At 36.2% G+C, this 17744-nt stretch overlaps 1 protein-coding gene across 1 annotated transcript in view; it reads right to left on the bottom strand.

The window, feature by feature from the left end:
• Positions 1-17744, bottom strand: part of HS3ST5 (heparan sulfate-glucosamine 3-sulfotransferase 5) — a 308965-nt gene that overhangs the window by 169677 nt on the left and 121544 nt on the right. The window contains 1 exon segment of the mRNA XM_044003753.1: positions 354-548. The gene's annotated coding sequence lies outside the window, so the exon portion shown is untranslated.

Genomic DNA, 17744 nt, shown 5'->3' on the forward strand with positions numbered 1-17744 from the left:
ATTAGCTGGCCACATTAATAGTCTAAAAGAGAAGCTGATAGGTTGGCCCCACCAAAGGGCTCTAGCTCAGTAAAACAGATACAGGGACTGGCCTTAACACAAATCGAAGAACTTTTTTACCTTCCTCAGTTGTGTCCTCAATTTAGTGGACACAGAGAAAATACTTTTATTAGGAGGCTAATCCTTCACCATTCTATGGAAATGCACAAATGGGACCATTTTCTTCTATGATTCTAAAGATCACTATTCAATAACCCTCTCCTCTCTGGGACTACTTCATTAATATACACTAAGTATTCACTGTAATGAAGTTTAGCACTTTAGAGAATGAGTTATTTACATAATTCACTAACCTTTGTGTCCGTATGATCATTCGGAAAATCCTGCACATCTATATCGTGGGAACATGCAAAGAAGAATGGATTTCTTGGATCCTGTCTTTAATTCCAAAGGCTTCAAGACTTGCCTAGGAGACTACTGAAGTGACTCCAGGAATGCAGCTGAGTAACCCAGGCATCAGTGCTGGGGCAACCGGCAACTTGTTGAGTCTAAAACAACAACAATAACAAAAACCCAAGTCATTAGTCACCTGAAATCTGGATGGAACCTACTTTAAAGAAGTTCATTAACTGAATTTAAAGTTGGTTTGTCAGTTTTTTGGTTTATTACAATTGCCCTTTAACGTTTCATCTCTAATATTTCATTAGTTAACATTTAAGTCAAAATTTCATTGACAGGCTGACCAAAAGAGGGTCTGGACTAAACTGACAATCCTTTAATAGACTTTGTTTTTTCTATTTTCCTCAGTTGTGTGATCACAAATGCCATTTCTGCCATCTTATTGGTACATTTTGGTGTAGTGCTTCTTGTTGAGAGGGTTAATGTTTAGAATTTTAAAATTCACTTTTCAATCACAGGAGATAGTGCAATCTCATACCGACTAAGAAAAAAACCCACATACAACGCAATATTTTCTTCATTCCTTCTGTATATAGCAACTGTATCTTCTTTTACTTCAGAAGTATTTACTACAATAATTATACATAAAGAAGAGTAACTTCCTTTGAAATCCATCTTCATTTCTTACACTGAGACAGAACAATGGTAACATCTTCACTGAATGAGTTATGTAGAAGATGGTTCAGTGCCTGATGAGGCAAATAAATCTTTGCTGATAATCAAGTATCTGGCTATACATCATATTGGGGGAAACACATAGATTGCAATGAATACAAGATTGCAGCAGGAAAAGGAACATGTGGCAGGCTGGGGCTAGCCTTGTGGGGACTTGGCTAGAACAGAGAGGAAGAACACGGGGGTTAATAGGGGCATATAGACGCATGGTATGTGAGCACAGACAGATAATCAGAGGCCAGACACTCGGGCAGGTTTGGTGTATGGGGTAAAGGTCTGTTTTCTCCATGCTAGAGGTATCAAGCCCAGTATCCAATCAGTCCACAGTGGCGGTCTCTCTGCATCTGTTCTGCTTTTACTTGGAGGATTTTTTTAGGGTTATTTTTTTGTGTGGTGGTGGGATGGTAGAAGGCCACAAAGCCCCAAATCAAGTGGCAGGAGCAGAAGGAACATAGTACTATACAGTAAAGTTAACATAAGTATTTTTTTGGAATGTGGATTTCTTTCAGGATTCTTTAAGTAAAGTCAAATATATATAAGTCGAATTTATATAAAGTGAGAAATGTCTATATTTAGTTAATCAGGGTAAGTACTCTACCTGTAATGTCCTCTTGGCTTGTAGAGTCAAAGTCAGCCAAGGACAAGGAGGCAGTCACTGAAATATTTGGTCTATAGTATCCTCTTCAACCTGAGAGTTGCTGTCCAGAGCTTTGAAAACAGCACTGAACTTGTACTAACAAGATTTGAGATTGAAATCTGATTCTGTCATTTGGTCCCTCTGGGTCTCAGTTTTCTCATTAGTAAAACAAAAGACTTGGACTAGATGACCTCTCAGTTGCCTTCCAACTCTACATATATGATGCTAAGAAATGTTCCCACGTGAACATTCATTGTTGACGTTGGAAGAGAATGATAAGTGAAATAAAAGCAGCTAAATGAAAATTAGATAATAGTAATGATAATGACTGCTTGGTGAAAAGTTGTTAGAGGTGAAAGATACGAGGTTTTTTGTCAGTGTAAGGGAAAAGAACTCCCTCCGACAATGGTGACTTGTGACTTTTAAAGTTTAGCATCTCTTTCCACCAATCCAGATCATAACCTATGGCACACATATGATATATGGTAGGGTTTTTTCTGAAGCACATGAAGATTTTATGAATTGCCCAAAGAACAAGTGTTACAAGAGGCATTTGGACCCAGATCTTCCTGGTTCTAAGCTCAGGACTCTATTCAATAGAATGCTTTGAAGGCCACTACTGCCTCTACCACTATGGTACCAAAAACCCAGAAGAATAGTCTGATTGAAAATTCGTTAAGATTCTAATAGCATCATTTAAAATTATTTTTAATTTATGGAATAAAACAAGCATTTCCATAACATAGTACAATAAAAAAGATTGCATGTAAGACTGTAAATTTACTATGTACAACTTGTTATTCTTTTCAAATATACAACAAAATTATCATGTATGTTTCTTTTTTTCTTCCCCTCCCCCCATCCTAGAGATGGTTACCATTAGACATAAATAGGTATACATATGTAAAATTATTCTATAAATATTCCTATTTATCAGTTCTTTCTCTGGATGTATATATCTTCTTCACATGGCCTTTATAGTGAATCTGATTATAATAGTCAAAATAACTGATTTGCTTAAAGTTGTTCTTGAAATAACATTACTATTAATGTGTACGATATTACCACCATTTTTTCCCAAATAAGCTCCCTTGATTCTTGCTTTTTAATCTCTTTTATATCTGCCTCTTCCTTTTTCCACTGCCACCACTCTAGTCTAGGCACTTTGTCACCTCATGCCTAGATTACTGCAAAAGCTTCCCTAATTTATTGAAACAGGAAGCACAGTGGAGGAAGCATTGGACTTGGAGAACTTTTGTTGAATTCTTATTCTACCACTTTAATAGTTGGTTGACCTTAGGCAAATTAAATTCATTGATCTAGACCTTCATTTTCTCTTCTATAAAATGAGAGGAGTAGACTAGATCATCTCTTCCAAATCTATACACCCTAGAGTAAACTGCTTGCTTTGAGATGATGTATTCTAGATCGTATCGTCAGCCTGCCTCTAGTCTTGCCCTTTGCCCTATGCATCCTACATGACTCATCTTCCTAAAGTATCACTTTAACTACATCAATTCCTCTGCTCATCAATTTATGGATTTTCATTGTCTAGAGGATGAACCCCAAGCTCTTTGGCCAAGCATTCAAAGCTCTCACCAAGTATGGGTACAGGCTAGTTTTCCAACCTGATCTCCCTACTCACAAACCACATATTCTAGATAAGCAGGTTTAGTCACTGTTATCTGAACAAATCTGTTTTTCTGCCTCTGTTTTTGTTCATACCACCATCTCTGCTTAGAATGGCTTACTCTCCTCTCTTCCTAATGCCTATCTGTCCTCTAACATACAACTGGTATCCCTCCTCTTTAAAGTATCTGCAGTCCAATTCCAACCTATCATCTCTTGTGTCTTTTAAGCATTTGTATTATTAATTTGGAAATTGATCATTACTGTCTTTTGTCATAGTATGAATCATTATTTCTTATCTCTAGTAATGTTATTTGAAAATTTATGTCAAGGCCTGACTTAATAGATCACAGGGATGTAGTAAGTATTCACCCAGGTATGTAACTCTGACCCAGAAACAGTTTCTCTACAAATACATTTAAGAAAAATTCCTTTTCTTTGGCCTTCGAGACAAATATAATTTTGAACTGGGTCAAGTTACAGGGAGGCATGAGGGATGAGAGTGTTAGATTGTTATTGATTGGGGGAACCAGGGAAGGCTTCTTGGAGTAGGTAACCTTTGAATTTGATATTAAAGTAGGAGAGGCAATGTAAAAAAGTATAAATTTGAGAGACAAAGATATTCTATGCATAGGGTATGATGTGAAAAAAAAGCACAAAGTCAGAAGAGTGAGGGACATATAGGAGAGACAATATATGGATGGGGTCCAAATAAAATAAGACTAGTAAGGTAGGTAGGGTTTTAGAGGGCCTTGAATGCCAGGAAAACAAAGTTGAACTTTAAAGTAACAGAAAGTCATTGGAACATTTTGAGCAGTGGTATCGTATGACTGGATTTACACATAAAGATCTACGAACTTCACAAGCTAGATATTTAATGTCTTGTATATATCTTTTTCATTAATACCACATAAGTGTTCATTATTTCTAAATGTCCTTAGAAAAATACAAATATTGGTTCAAGAAATATTAAGCTAAAGGTTAAAGCCACTTAATATGTTCTTTGAAATTGGAAATAATAAAAGTTAGCATGAATCTGTTTTTAGCTGCTGGGAATTTTCATAAATATAAAAACTGCTGCTCTCTTGATGCAAAGGAAGGCATGACAGTAAAGCCCAATATTGTACAGAAATTACTAAAAAAAAAACCCTAGTTACCTTAGGGAAGCCTTAAACTGGTGTATGATGAAGATAATGATAAAGCACTTTAAGATTTAAAAAGCATTTTCTTTATAAAAACACTAGGAGGTAATTTATATCAATATAATCACATCAGTTTCTTGGATAAGAAAATGGAGAGGCTAAGGAACTTTTCCTGGGTCACACAGAAAATACAGTAAGCACTGAACTCATGCCCAGTTATTATGATTACAGACTAGTGCTCTTGCTACTATACCATACTGCCATTATGTATGTGTCAGAACCTAAAATAAATTAAATAATTGGGCTATTAATATGCAAATGAAGTGCTACAAATAAATATTAATGCCTTACTGTGAGAGTTTTTAGCACTTCAATGTGTATGAAGTGGTTTTTTTTTACATGTATTATTTCATTTGTTTCTCTCAACCACCCTATAGGTGATATTACAGGAGCATTATTACTCCCATTTTACAAATAAGGAAACCAGTATCCAGAAAGTATAAGGAACTCATTTCTCTTTTTAAAAATTAAATTTTAGCTTTACCTAATTGCACATGTACAACCTATATCTGATTGCTTACCACCTCAGGGAAAAGGGCAGGGAGGGAGGAAAGGAGAATTTCAAACTCAAAACTTTAAATTAAAATGTTTATTATAAAAATTAAAAAGGAAAATTATTTCTAACAAATAAACTGTCAAGCAAAACAAATTCTGATATTCATCCTGTCTAAAATTGTGTGTCTCATTCCACATAGTATATCACCTCTCTGTCAGGAGGTATGTTGCTTACTTCATCACTGGTCTTTATCATTGATCACTGCATTAGAGTTTTTAAGTCTTTCAAATTAGCTTATTATTTTTACAGTGTTGATATAATAGTATAAAGGATTCTCTTCGTTCTTCTCACTCCCATCTATATCAATTCATCCAAGTCTTTCTAGGCTTTTGTGAGAATTTATATTTTAGGAGACTTTAACAAGGTCACATAGTTCATAAGTGGCACCTAGATCTAATGATGTCTACCCAGACTTGATGACTCCCAGTTACTATACTGTTCTTTCAAGTAGCATTTGGATACATAATTCAAAATACTGTCCTTAGTCTGTTCATTTAAAAAAAGGATACTTGTGATATCTGAACATGTTTTCTGTAGGCAACATGCTCATGGCTCTCTCAGTCTGTTAATCTGTGGAAAGCACCAGAAGGAAGCAAGGATAACCAGACTAGGAAGCAAGAGGTACTGGCCACTGTAGGTGAAGCCAATACATATTTTATAACTGAGTAGCTTTTTTGAGCAGTCCAGGCCTAATGTTTTTTGAAAACTAGCTGCAGAGTGCCTTAGGCATTTATAGGAGGTAATTTCCTCTGGGCTTTTACAGAATTTTTGTTTGGCTATATACATAGGTTGACTCTATCAGAGTAATGAGTGTGTTAGGGGGCTAGTGAAAAAAAACAACTCCTGTATGATATGCATTTTGAAAATCAGCATAGTTGCCTTAAAAAATCAGAGTGTAGGCTATATTACTCTCATTCTCCATGATAGGTGAAGATAGTTAAAGAAAGTAATAATTCATATTTTACTGATCACTTTTCAAGCAAAACAAGAAATTTGTCTAGTGTGAGTCTCCTTTCACCTTAGAAATAATTAATAACAATAATAATTGCTAACATATATACTGCTAACTATATGGTAGGTACAATACTCAACACTTTACAAATATTATCTGATTTGATCCTCACAACAACCAAGTGCTAGTATTATTCCCCATCTTAAAGATGATGAATATGATGCAGACAGAGTTTAAATGACTTGTCCGGGATGATATCGTTATTAAGTGTCTGAAACCGAATTTGAACTCAGGTCTTCCTAACTCCAAGCTCGGCGCACTATTCACTGTGCTACCTAGCTGTTCTTTCCTTGTAATATATAATATAATCCTATTTCCTTATAATATATAACACTGAATATAGAGGGAAAATATCATAATAAGTGAAAGGAAAGAAAACATGGTCCACGCTTTCAATTTACATTCTAATGGGCAAAGCAAAAGGCAAAAAATTTGTCCATCCAAGAGATAAGGGACTAGCAGTGGAATGGGAGCGTGGAATAGGAAACTCACAGAAAGTGAGATTTGAGCTGAGTCTTAGAGGAAGAGAAGGAAACTTGGAGGCAGAGATGAGGAGAAAGAGATTTCCAGGGGGATAGATATTGTAAGGGGCTAAAATTCTAGCTATACTATCTAAAATCTAATGAGTGGTCGCCAATAAATTATAAGCTTTAGTTTAGACTTTTAAACATTTATTAAGTAGAATAAGAATTTGGTAAAGAGAGAAAGACCTAGATTCATCTATCTATCTCAGAGAGCTACAGTTCTGCTCAACTCTCCACGAGAGTCCTGGTGAAAGAGAGTGAGAGAGCTCACCTCTCCCCCTCTTCCTTCCACAAGCAAAAGCCACTTGTCTTGCCTTCAGACGCCTTCTCCTCATGGTGGAGTTTTGCTAGAGTAAGTCTCCAGCAAGTGGCGTCATTCCAATTGTTACAATATCCAATGAAAAGTCACAGTCAGAGATGGAGAATTGTATGTGAGGAAGAGTAAGCACAGTGTTGCTAACCATAGATTAGATGGAGAAGAATAAATTATAAGAAGACAGGAAAGGTTGGAAGGCACCAAGTTGCAAATGACCATAAAGGCCTAATATAAAATTTTATATTTGATTGTGGAGGTAATAGGGAGCCACTGAAGTTTAACAAATAGGGGATTGACATAGTTGGATGTGTGATTTAAGAAAATCATTTTGGAAGCTGTGGGGAGGATGGATCAGAGAGGAGAGTTTTGAGGCAGAGAGACTAACCAGAATGCTACTGAAATAGGTGATGAGGTGACGAATACCTATACCAGGGTGGCAGCTGTGTGAGTAGAGAGAAGGGAAGCAAATATGAGAAATTTTTTTTTCTGTGGGGCAATGGGGGTTAAGTGACTTGCTCAGGGTCACACAGTTAGTAAGTGTCAAGTGTCTGAGGCTGGATTTGAACTCAGGTACTCCTGAATCCAGGGCCGGTGCTTTATCCACTGCGCCACCTAGCCATCCCCAAGAAATGTTTTTAAAGTATGAAGCAAAAAGGTTTGGTAACAGATTGGATATGTGAAGTGAGTATGACTAAGGAGTAGAGAATGACACCGAGGGTGAGAGCTTAGGTGACTGGATGGATGGTTGTGTCCTTGACAGAAATAGGGAAGTTAGAAAGAGGTAAGATTTTGAGGAGAAATGTAATATGTTCTGTTTTGGACACACTGAGTTTGAGACTCCAATTCAAGAGATCCAAGACATTGTTGTTGGTGATCAGGAGAGAGGTTAGAGCTAGAGAAATAGATCTAAGAATCAGCTGCAGAAAGATAGTAATGGAAGCCATAGATTTTGATGAGATCACCAAGCAAGATATTATAAAGAGAGAAGAGGATCCAGGATTGACCCTTGAGGAACATTTATAGTTAGTGGGCATAACCTACAGTAAGATCAAGCAAAAAAGACTGAGAAAGAGTAGTGATACAGGTAGAAGAAGAAACAGGAGATAACTGTGTAATGAAAGCCTAGAGAGAAGAAAATGTAGAGATGGTGAGCAAGTGTCAAAGGCAGAAGATGGTTGAATAAGGATGAAGATTGAGAAAGGGCCATAAGATTTTGACAATTAAGAAATCATTATCACATTAAATGAAGATGAAGTTTAGAAGGGAATGAGAGAAGAAGAAATTCAGGCATCTATTATAGAAGGCTTTTTCAAGATATTTAGCCATGAAGGGGAGGAGAGAGAGGCTATGAGAGCTAGTGAGGGTAATATGATTATTCAAAACTGTTTTTCTTTTTTTGGATAAGGGAGAAGGAGAAATGGGCATATTTACAGGAAGTAGGGAAGCAGCCTAAAGGAAAGGAGATATTAAAGATTAGTGATAGAGTGGGATTTATAAAGAGGATCATCTGCTGGAAAAGAAAGGACAGAATGAGATTTTCATGCCCAATCTCCCCACAATGCTCTGCATACAGTGGATGCTTAATACACAATAATGTCTGTGTGACCACAAAATAGAGGTCTCTCATTGGTCTTTATTTATATCATTTTCATTTATTTCTGACACAGGAAAATAGATAAGAAATATCTCTATATGTAGGCACAGTACATTTAAACTTGATAAAAGTCTTCTCACATATAAAACATGTCATATAACAATTGTTACAGCAATTTTATGCTGGATTGAAATATTTTAGATGGTGATGGGCTCAACAGATATATACTGTCATACATGCACACACAGACACACACACACACAGAAGATCAACATGAAAGATGAGGAAAATGTTTAGAGCCTGCATCTTGAACATTATCAATTGCAGGCCAGTGTTATCAGCACATTTATTTCAGAATGTTTGACTAGTTTTTTTCAGTCGAGTTCTACATATTCTCTGTACCTGCATTTAAAACACCAATCACAAAGGCACTTGTACAATGATTTAAGATGATAACTTTTTGATTTGTGTGAAAATGAGCTATCTGAAAGTACTTCAAAAACTACTCACAATAATCAAAGGCTCTATACTACTCTTGGGGAAAGGATGAAGGCAAGGAGGTAAATTATTCTGGAAAATGTAAGTCGATATATATTGCCTTGTTACCTGAATGTATTAAATTTTCCTTCAAGTTTCCTCAACAGAAAGGTTAAAAAGCATGACCCCCAGGGAGACTCCCTCTACCATCCAGTGAAAGGTATATTCGCTGAGCAGGGCAGCTAGATGGTGAAGTGGATAGAGAGGTCTGGAGTCAGGAAGATGGTTCTTCCTGAGTTTAAATCTGACCTCAAACCCTTACTAGCTGTGTGACCCTGGGCAATTCACTACTCTGCCTCAGTTTCCTCACTTATAAAATGAGCTGGAGAAGGAAATAGAAACCACTCCAGTACCTTTCCCAAGAAAATCCCAAATGGAAGCCATACACAATTGAACCAACTAAACAGCAGATAATGTCCAGTGAATGAGGATTTCAAAACCTGAAAAGATACTATAATAGGTGGTCTAGGAGAGATTTTCTCCACACCACATACAGTGCCAACCTTCATTATATTCTGGGAATTTAGAATTCTTCTAGTCCAACGCCCTTATTTTACTGATAAGGAACTGAGACCAAGACTGATTAAGTGACTTGTCCAAGGAGAGCTTGGGTTCAAACCTGGTCTTCTTGGCTCTAAATCCAGATAGGGTAGATAGTAATGGGAATTGTAGTGGATATGGAATTAAGGGCCCTGGATTGCCATACTGGTTGTGCCACTCAATACCTATATACTGGTGGGTTAGTCTCTTAACACTTCCTATGTACTATTTTGTTAGTCTCTTAAATTATCTGGGCTTCAGTTTCTTCATCTGTAAAATAAATGGATTTATCTAGATAACCTCTCAGGTTCTTTCCAGCTCTAAGCCTGTGATCCCATAATATTTTATTTGATTTAGGCACAACCACAAAATCATTTCAACACCAAATGAAGTATTAACAAGGTCAGGAGAGGGAAGAGTAAAAGGGAGACAGAATAATAATTTAAGTTTTCCAATTTTCCTTAGAATGTAAATTCCCTAAGAGAAAGAATTAGATCTGTTCTTTGTGTGTTCTACACCCGTATGCCACAAGAAATGCCAACAGATTGTAATTATAGCAGTGCCCAAGGGATTTAGAATTTTATCACTGCTACAAAATATGAATTAAACAAAAATATAACTCCTGCCATAGTTGATGATTAAATTTTTTTAAACCAAATTAATGATTCCATCCTATTTTCTGAAGGTGCAAAGTATGGACCACACATGAATTTAACCAAAGGAAGAAAATGCCTCAGAAAATCCTTGTGGAAGAAAGTGGAAAACATATTGAAGGTAAAACAGAGCAGACTTCTCTTTGAGTGATTGGTCACCGATGGTAATGGTTTTACTGAAATGGAAGAGAGTCTGTAGGTTGCTATCTTTCTAGTCCATTGCCTCATAGATTCCCCTGTGACAATTTCTTATCTCTGGTCTGGTTAAGATCCTTAATGTATGGGGCTTTGGCTCCCTCTGTATTTTCTTCTTCTTCAGATCGTTCAATGTTCCAAAGGGGAAAAATTAATGAAAATAATCACAAAATCAGCATGTATAGGCTAGAATTTTCCATCTAGAAGAGTCTCTCAGAGGCCTATTGTTCCAAGATTTTGCCTTTATGTATTCTAAAATCAGCCAAGACGTTCCATTGTTAGATTAGACTCTGATAATTATGATGGGCAAAGTAAAAGACTTTGAGAGCCTGTTTCCTATATACTGGCAACATATGCAGAAAAGAAGATGAAATGCATTTTAGTAACCTATTTCAATCATCCTGGTATGTTAAAAAGATGTCCCTGGTAGTTGAAATTTTGTTGTTGTTGTTATTTAGTTGTGTCTGACTCTTCATGAGCCTGTATACTACAGCACAGTAGGCTTCTCTATCCTCCACTATCTCCTGAAGGCAAGTATATAGTCTCTCATTGCAATTATTCCTTGAAGCATTGTTTACATCCTATGCAGGCAATAAACTTGGCACACTGCAGCAGGAGGGAGGGGGAGTCAGTTTATAGCAGCAGAACAAGTGTTGAGGAGTGATAGACAGATGGTGGCCCTATACAGAAAGAAAGCCACATCCACTGTTAGAACCTCAGCCACCACCTCTAAGTACTGTCCAGGCCGCCTAGCACATGCAATCTTGTCCTTTAGAAGACAAAGGATAAAATAGAGCTCTTAGGGCAACAGTTTTAGGGAGCTCCTTCCTCTCCCTAATCCAAATGATGTGCATGGAACTTAGATTTTAAATCCCTTGAGAAATAAAGGGACAGGCCTAGATTAAATGCAAATCAATGGTTTTATTATATGCAGGTTACCAACTATCAATGTCTATGTGCTTATTCTCTAACACTTTCTTCTTGAAACCCTCAACATTATTAAAGTTTTTGGTGATTAGAGCTTTCTTCCAATATTATTGACAGTCTGACTTCTTGAACCAGGAAGTTGCCCAGGCTTTCCTCAGTTGCTGCCTGATACCCTCTTCCCATTGCACTTGTTGACCTTTTCTGGGTTAGGGGCAGAGTCCTAAAATTTAGTGCTGAGATCCAGAGGACTCTGATAGCATATAAGCTCCTTGAAGGCAGGAACTGGTTTGTTTTTTGTTTATTTTTGTCTTTGTAGCCCTAGAAGTTAGCACTTTCTTTGACACATAAGAGATTTATAATAAATACTTGTTTCATTAGACTTGGAAATCAAGGATCTTATTATTATTTACTTCACTACTACTACTGCTACTGCTGCTGCTGCTACTACTGCTGCTGCTGCTGCTACTACTACTACTAGTACTACACACTGACCTTAATATAGCACTTTAAGTTTTCCAAAATACTTTTCCATTACATTTTGCAAAGTGCCTTTTCCATTCACAATCTCCTTTGATTTATTTAATAATATTGTCGATCACATTGTGAGCTAAATAGAATTCTATGTGTTGACCTGAAAGTGCAACCAACATTTATAACATTACTTCCCTGGGGAAATGCATCTTGAGTTCCACTTACAAATCACCTTTAATACAATCAGTTAATCAGTTAATACAATCAGTTAATGATATACAGCCTGTATAGTCAGCTCTTACTTATTCATACTCGTGGGCTCAGGGGGAACTATGATGAAACCAAAAGAATAGATAATCAAAAAATCATGCACATTTAGTTTTAGAATATACAATTTAGACTTAATGTATCTGATTTTTTGTTTTAGTTATGTTTGTTTAGAGTAGTAGTTGATTTGCATTCCCTTAGCATATAGCACCTAATAATAGGGAAAAGTTGACTTGAAGAATATGATCTGCATTAATTTGGAAGATTCCACCTTGCTATTTCCCTAGTAATGAAATAATAAGTCAAGACTTATCCTTCCCTCTAATGAAATAATAAGTCAAGACTTATCCTTCCCTCTAATGTATATCGACATATATACACTCACACACTTTATGTATCATGTACACAAATCTTTTCCTTTTCACATAGTCATATCTATCTCTGAATGGTTAAATACATTTTCCCAAAGGAAGAGAATTGTTTATGACTATTTAAAACTAACTGAAGGGGCAGCTAGATGGCATAGTGGATAGAGCACCGAGCATGGATTCAGGAATTACTGAGTTCAAATCTGGCCTCAGATATTTAACACTTACTAGCTGTGTGACCTTGGGCAAATCATTTAACTCCAATTGCCTCACCAAAAAACTCAAAAAATTAACTGAAAATGTTAATGTACACTTTGAAATAAAGTTTAAGCAGAATGTACAAAAATAACAAAGTCACAGAATCAACTCAACTATTTCCAACAGAAAACTTCTTGGAAACTTTCCATCATTATCATACAAGGGAGTTATTCTTCTAAAGTTTGAGATCCTGGGATCGTGGCCTTTATTTCTCCCTAGAAACTTCACTCTGTACCGGGTCATGTAGATATTACCATCATGGACTAAAACTTCAGTTTGAATAAATCTCTAGGTATATATTATATGTAAACAAGTAGTTTAGAACATGCAGCATAGTACACAGGAAAGGGAACCCCTAGATCTGGGTTGAAAATCTAGCTTTATCATTTAAGTGTCTATGTAACCTTGGGCAAGCTAATTATCCACAGTCTTTATCTGAAAAATGAAGAGGCTGAGTTACATGACCTCCTATTCCTCCCCAAATATGAGATAGTCTGACATTTATATTTTATTCACTGAACTCAGCCTAGTGGGTTTTCCCACAATATTTGGGTCCTTTTTCTATTAACAGATTTCCCCTTATGACTTCTTAGTTCCTTCTTTGCGTAGATCCTCAACCTAACCATAGGCTTTTCTCTCTTAAGTTTCCTTTGTCACTGAGGAAGAAAATTATTTTGTATCTAGTTTCTCTAGGTCTTACAAGGCATGCAGGTGGCACAGAGGATGTAGCACTGGACTTGAAGTCAAGAAAACCCAAGTCTAAACCCTGCCTCAATGAGTTACTAGAGAAAGAAAAGTATGCTCCTAGGTAAGTCATTTAAATTTTCTCAGCCTCAGTTTCTTCATAATAAATAGCAGCTATCTTAAAAGGTTGTTGTATCAAACCTCAAATCACTATATAAATTTTAGCTACTAGAACTCTGACCAGATTTGACCAAAAATAGGCTTCTGATATCTTGAGCAGAGCCAGCTTTCTCAGAGGTTTCTTTACATTGAGTAATTCATATTGAACTAACCTTTTTTGTGATTCATATCAGTAGTCTGCCTATCTCACAAGGTTGAGGGGAGGAAATTACTTTTTGCCCAAAAAATTCTATGTAAATATTAGTTATTAATTTCATTTATTATTGCTATTAAAGTGAGTTTATTTTTAACCTCTTACATATATAAACATTTCCAAATGACCTCAAACTTCACAACAACAACTGTTTATACCAAATTAAAGCATGAGGTATAAATGAATCAAGTATAGTATAACAGGGAATAATAGATTTTAAATGTTCCTTCATGTAACAGAATGAAGGCTGGAGCTGCCATTCCAACTTAAACACATGAAGGAAAACTAGAGTAGAGACAAAAATGTATTTTTGTAATTTAAAATGTAAAAAGCCTTTTGTGCATATAATCTGGACTCTCTGCTTGGTGTAATTATAGTCATTTTCTAAAGGAACTAGAAGGAAAACACAAACACAATTGCAGTTTGCAGTATCCTCTAGTGAAAACAGCATTTCAAAGTTTAAGAATCCTTTTGTCTGATCCCTGTATGAAATGGACCTAGAAGGTTCATAAACAATACTAAAACATTTGCAGCTTGATGGTATGTATTGACCACACAAGGGAGAGGAGAAGTTAAGGATATTCCAGGTTCATGGGGACATTATTCCAAGTGTCATCACAGGGATATTCCATATTACCAGAACAATGGGACAGAAAAACATTTACACACAGTGATTTAATATCAAAGGACTGCAAAGTCAGAGCAATGAATCAACCCAGAAAGCACATGCAATAAGCAGCATGGGGCTTAAAAAAGAAATTTTGAGGTGATTCATGGTTTTTAAAAGAAAGCTGTTTTCAGTTCTTTAAATGATTTCTTTTAAAACAGCAGAATTATTGTATACCAAAGAAAAAACACCTTATCTTCCCATTCATGCTAGTATCCTTTATACCTAATTTCAATAGGGCAATAATTGCTGTCTTTTTTTAAAAAAAAGATCATTTATGATGAATATTACTGGGACAGCTGAGAATAGAAAATCCAAAACCTCCTTTTAGGCCAGGGGAAGGCAATCTTCAAAGAGAGCAGAGTCATTTGGGGATCACAATGTTAGAATTTACCTTTCTGAAGAACCGTACCATATTTTACTCACTTTAATACTTGAAAAATATGATTTCATCAGCTTGAGCACTTGCTCCACCAATATAGCTTCATTATTCTAAGAGGACAATTCCATGAACTGTGGTGGCTAAGAAAGTTAGTCATGGCCTGATAGTTAAACATTTTTTCAATGAGCTTATCCCAAGTTATCCAGCTTACTCATCGGATAAGAGTCACAGAGTAGCTCTCACCTAGCCTGACTTGACATTTTCTTGTTTAGTAAAACCTTCAAGGGCTGGAGATCTTCAGGCGTGGAGATACCATGGTGACATTATCACCTCCACAGTGGCATGAGGCACAGAGAGGTCTTCAGTGGGAGAATTATGCTTTAACCATATATGTGTGTGTGTGTGTGTGTGTGTGTGTGTGTGTGTGTGTGTGTGTGTGTGTGTGTAAAATTGATGCCAGTGAGATTGAACAGCAGACTCATCATCCATATTGTTTTAGGCAATTTTATTATTCTGTTCAATTTATTCCAATTCAGCAAGATAAACAATGACCACTTATTCATAATAGCTAGAATTTATATAGTGTTTTAAAGTTTGCAAAACCCTTTACAATCTCTTTTTATTCTCTCAATAAGCCTAGAAGATAGGTTCTATTATCATTGTACCCATTTTATATTTGAGGAAAGTGAGTCACAAAGAAGCTAAGCAATTTACCCAAGTCTTTCATACACCATAGCCATTGCTCTAGTAATTATACTGCTTTATTGTCTCCAGAAGGTCCCTGTTATAATTCATTTCTGACTTAGAAATTATAAGGAAGACCCTGAAGAGCACCTAATACTTTCTTCCATTAACAAGTAGTATCATAGGAGCTTAGGTTTAGATCTGAAGGGATCTCAGAGAACATTAAGTCTAACGTTATTTTACAGATGAGGAAACTGAGGCTGAGAGGTTAGCTGTCTTGTCTGAGGCCACATAACTAATAATTGTCTGAGGTAGGACTTGAACCAATGTTTTTTTCTCATTTCAAGTACATCCACTGCTTGTCATCAGTAGAATGAATTTATCAGATTAGTTAAATATCATGTACCAGGATGAAGGTCTGACTGGAATAGATAAAAGGTATGGGGCAAAAGGAAATTAATTAGGGGAAAGAAGTAATGATAACAGTAAGAAGTCCAAGAAAAAGGACTGGTTAAGAAATATCAAATGGAGACAATGATTCAGGATAGGAGAGTCAAGTGGAATACCCTAGATGGAGGTGTGTGGGAGTCCTCTATGCCCTTGAAAACGGTGAGGAAGAACATAAGAATTCTAGAATCTAGGTACAAAGCTCTGCCCATCTTCAAGGACAGTGTTTCCTTGGTTATAACACAATGAGATGAATTAGCACTTAGCCTCATTCAGTTGATTAGGCTATAATAAATGTCTGAAGTTGGCTGTACTCTTATCTTGCCTAGCCATCATAGCTGATACTTATACAGAACTTTAAGGTTTACAATGCACCTTACATCTATTATTTCAATTGTTCTTCACAATAATCCTGTGTAGTTGTTGTAAAAGTATTATTATTCCATTTTTGCACATAAGGAAATCAAGGCCACAGACTAGAAATTTATTTAGCAAATGCTTCTCTGGCATATTATCATTACATCAATCTGGATCTGTTAACTGTAGGGGTATAATGATCACACTAAACAGGAAAGAGGCTAAAAAAAGGTACCTTTTAGAAAACTCCCAGGACTGGAATATGTATTGGGTTTTATATTGGAATAGAAAATCAATATAAAGGAGGCAACCACTATAGAGATAACATTAGTAACCCATGGGATGATGAGGTCAGCAGAAAAGAAAATGGCTCTCATATGTCAGCTGTCCAGATCTTGAGTTGATACTAACTCACAAATCAAACTTTCTGATGGATAGCTCATGGAAATGAGGTTGACTATCCCCTGCCAAAGTCTTTCCTTCTTTTGAAGTTCAATTTCATTTGTAACTTTTGCAGTCAAATAGCTATTTGTTTTCAAGCTTCCAAAAGGGTTCAGAAGCTTCTGATGGATAACCCTTCACACCCTTCTTCCAAAATAAATTTCTATGCAATCATGGCAGCAGTTACCCATAGGAGAAAATGAGGTTCTTTTTTTTCTTTTTTTGCAGGGCAATGAGGGTTAAGTGACTTGCCCAGGGTCACACATATAGTAAGTGTCAAATGTCTGATGCAGGATTTGAACTCAGGTACTCCTGAATACAGGGCTGGTGCTTCATCCACTGTGCCACCTAGCTGTCCCCCAAAATGAGGTTCCTATGAAGAACTAGACAAATTCATCCTAGAAAATAAACATGGGGAATCACTGCAAGGTGAAAGCAGAAATGTTTGAATCTAGAGAAATATTTCCAAGAAGTTGAAAAAGTTGAAAATATTTTCCCCCTTTTCTAACTAATTATGACTATTACATAAGATATAAATCACACATAATTATATACCAACCTGAATTCAAATGCAGTAACTTTGATATAGAACAAAGAATTTTTCATATATAAAGATTAAACTAAATCCCCTTGGCAACTGTAGTTAATGGACAATATAATTTTCTCCAACATGATACTGAATTGGTTAACAACAATTGATGGCGTTTAGACTAGGCCCACAAATGCATGACTTCAGTGCAGGGTGGGTACATTTTTGCTAACTTTTAGATGTATCCAATGAAAGCTATAGTGGGGAAGGTTCAATTTCTGGGCCATACTATAGATAGTATATTGAAATTGGAGGGGCCAGCAAAACTTAAGAACAAAACAAAACAGCAAAAACAACAAA

This window comes from Dromiciops gliroides, chromosome 4 (genome assembly GCF_019393635.1).
Source record: "Dromiciops gliroides isolate mDroGli1 chromosome 4, mDroGli1.pri, whole genome shotgun sequence".
Classification (NCBI taxonomy): domain Eukaryota; kingdom Metazoa; phylum Chordata; class Mammalia; order Microbiotheria; family Microbiotheriidae; genus Dromiciops; species Dromiciops gliroides.